The sequence below is a fragment of the Nelumbo lutea genome, chromosome 6 (assembly GCF_056320005.1).
Source record: "Nelumbo lutea isolate HS-2025 chromosome 6, American lotus-T2T, whole genome shotgun sequence".
In the NCBI taxonomy this organism is placed as follows: domain Eukaryota; kingdom Viridiplantae; phylum Streptophyta; class Magnoliopsida; order Proteales; family Nelumbonaceae; genus Nelumbo; species Nelumbo lutea.
The window spans coordinates 5,041,447-5,044,998 of NC_142689.1; the positions used below are offsets into that span (position 1 = coordinate 5,041,447).

General features: G+C 41.9%; 1 pseudogene across 1 annotated transcript; it reads left to right on the top strand.

Annotated features, from left to right (window-relative positions):
• The first annotated feature begins 281 nt into the window (after window positions 1-281).
• Window positions 282-2,464, top strand: LOC148846973 (nucleotide pyrophosphatase/phosphodiesterase 1 pseudogene; annotated as a pseudogene). The gene has a single exon (XR_016100225.1). The product of XR_016100225.1 is annotated as a nucleotide pyrophosphatase/phosphodiesterase 1 pseudogene (transcript).
• Window positions 2,465-3,552: the final 1,088 nt, after the last annotated feature.

Sequence of the window (3,552 nt, forward strand, 5' to 3'; positions counted from 1 at the left end):
TGAACCTGTAGTTCAGCCCTCTCAAGTCTCAAACGGCCCCGAACAGCTGATTTGGGCTATTCGGCTTCTTAAAGACTGTCTGTGTGGGACCCACTTCGAAAAGTCAGAAGTGGCTGCTCTGCAGGTTTCATCCTTCCCAGCTCCCACCCAAACGGACACTAACTCTCCGTTTCCATCTTTGCACGCGAGATGGAAAAGGCTCATTTTTGCAGAACAGGTGTCTTCCTATGATTGGAAGAACACGAAAGAGAACAGTGAAGGAAAACAGAAGATCTGTTCGTGGGTCTCAGTCTCCAAATCTGGATCAAAGCCAAAGTCGAAAATCGAAATCTATTTGGTAACTGTAAACTTGTAAAGTGAGCTCACCCATTCAAGCTGGAGCGATAGCAGTCTTACAAGGTTTAAAGCTTACCTCTCTTTTAAGTAGTTCACTTTTTTGCTGGTAAGTGATTACCAATCTCTAGTGATCGCAGTGAACAAATTCTCCTCTCCACCTGCTGTAATTTCTTTTCGATCCACCATCAAAATTCAAGAGAACTTAACCTGGATTCAGAGCTCTCTCTTCTACCTTCTTTTCCAAAATAACAGGACGAGGAGGAGGAGGAGAAGCAAAATTTTCTTGAATGGGTACTGCTTCTCTTTCCATCTTAGGTCCATCCAAGCCTACATCAGCAGCAGCAGAGGACGAAGACCCTTCAAACCCATCAACAGCCCTTCTCTCTAACGTTGAATCCTCCACTCCTCCTCAGAATCCTACCACAATCATCCTCTTTGTTACCCTCATCATCATCACCTGCTTGTCCCTCCTTGCCTCCGGCGTCTTCGCCTTTCTCTTCTTCTCCTCCTCCTCTTCTTCTAAGTCCTCCCAAGTATTACATAATAACACTGAGTCAACCGCCCGCCCCCTCACCAAGCTTGAGCATCCCGTCGTTCTCCTAATTTCCACCGATGGGTTCCGATTTGGGTATCAATTCAAGACCCCGACTCCCAACATCGGTCGTCTTATCGCCAATGGCACCGAAGCCGAAACGGGCCTTATCCCAGTTTTCCCGACGCTTACATTCCCCAACCATTACTCAATTGCCACGGGGCTATACCCTGCTTACCATGGCATCGTCAACAACCATTTCGTCGAGCCCAGCACCGGCGATGTGTTCTACATGAAAAGACATGAACCCAAATGGTGGTTAGGCGAGCCGCTCTGGGAGACCGTCGTCAGTCATGGACTCAAGGCCGCCACCTATTTCTGGCCCGGTTCTGAGGTTCACAAAGGCTTATGGGATTGCCCTGTCAACTACTGCAAAGTCTTTAACGATTCTGTATCCTTCGAAGAACGGGTTGATTCTGTTCTGAAATTCTTCGATCTTCCTAGTAGTGAGATTCCTGATTTTATGACGCTATATTTTGAGGACCCAGATACTCAAGGTCACAAGGTTGGAGCTGATGATCCGCGGATTACAGAAGCGGTTGCACATATTGATAAAATGATTGGGAGGTTGATCGAAGGGCTAGAGAAGAGAGGGGTTTTCGAGGATGTTACAATACTCTTACTGGGGGACCATGGGATGGTCGGCACCTGTGATGGGAAGCTCATTTTTCTTGATGATTTGGCTCCTTGGATTAATATTCCCAAGGATTGGGTCCAATCCTATACTCCTTTGCTTTCAATTTGGCCTCCTGCTGGTGTCTCTCCCTCGGATGTCGTCGCCAAGATGACAGAAGGATTGAATTCAGGGAAGGTTGAGAATGGGATGAACCTCAAGGTGTTTCTCAAGGAGGACCTGCCTCAACGACTCCATTACGTGGGGAGCGATCGAATCTCACCTATAATAGGACTAATTGAGGAAGGATTCAAAGTGAAGCAGAAAAGATCTAAGGGAAAAGAATGTGGAGGAGCACATGGGTATGACAATGCATTCTTCTCGATGAGAAGCATATTCATCGGCCACGGACCTCAGTTTGCAAGGGGTCGCAAGGTCCCATCCTTTGAGAATATTCAGATATACAATTTGGTCACTTCGATTCTTAAGATACAGGGAGCTCCCAACAACGGGACAGTGTCATTTCCAAACTCTATTCTTTTACCGCCCCCCTGAAATCAATCCTTCCGGCATGTGTGGAGTTGTCAATTGCAACAGGATGGATTGCCACCGTTATGTGTTTTTCTAGCTCAGTTTATCATCATTGCTAAGCGATATTTGTGGAAATAAATAAGACCAGGTATCAGAAGGAAGACTGTAAGTAGCCCGGGAACTCCAAAAGATCTGTTCTTAGTTATTGGTAGTTTCATTATGGTTCACATCACTAAAAGTCTCTCACTTCAACCTTCACATCGAATTGTATCTTATACAGGAAATGCTAGAAAGGGACCTAAAAATAGATTCATAGTGGTAGGAGTTTTGTAAAATGATGTCTTTTTAAAATATTATGAATGAAACGACCCTCTGGTTATTTTTTGACTTCATATCATCTTTGCTTCCTTAACTTCTACTTCCTGCAATTCCAATTCGAGATGCATGACTGCAAATTGCAGTCAATAGACAAGGATTATTCCAAGTTGTTTGTTTTTTTAGTTATGAGGACTGTTCCAGAGTTACCTTGGAACAGGTTGGACTCTAGATATTTGATTGTTTGCATGTTATTTTTATTAGTAAACCCACTTTAAATGGATTTAACAGTCCAGAGCATCCAAGATATCCATTTTCTACCTTGTGAAGCACAACCCTATAAATTGCTGATTTACCCGATTACTTTTTGAACTTTCCTTCTCAATGGCTTGTTTTTCCTGGTCTATATCTTGTCTTTGAGTTATGTTTTGGTTTATTAAATTTTTGACAACCTCAAAGAAATGGGAGAATGAGTAGACATGCATGTACACACTGAGAAATGCACATGATGTAATGTAAGGTCATTGCTTCGATACCAATTTATGTGGGGGCAACTATGACTGGTGAAGCTAGTAAGGTATTGATTGGCTAGAGTAAGGTTCAAGGATATTCTAGAATTAAAGGGAAGGATTAATGGGGGTTAGGAAGGTTATAGGTTAAATTGTTGAGAACTTTAGATTCTTTCCAAGACTGAGAAAATAGAAAATTTTAAAAACTAAATGTAGCGATGGATTTTTTAATGAAACTTTGTTAAGAAATTTAGGATGATTGATTGTATGGGACAATTTAATTTGAAAGTACCCTGAACAATTATTTTTTATAGAAGGACAACAAAAATCCCTTTTGTAAGAGAAATGATCATGTAGACTTGGAGATTCTAATTCAAAAATCCAGTGTGCCACATGCAGCAAACAACTAATAATATAAATAGTGAACATCAATTACCAAATAATTCCCTCTAAATGGCTTCTACAAAATTTTTGTCATCAACAGACTACAGACCTAGAGGAGCATATTAAATGAAATGAAGTCACAATTAGGGTACCTGGAAGAGCAAATTAAATAAAATGAAGGAAAAATTCCTGATTAGTACCCTGTACCTGTACTTTGGGCCTAGTGTCTCTTTGGTCTCCGAACTTTAAAACGTGACAATTTAGTACCCGAA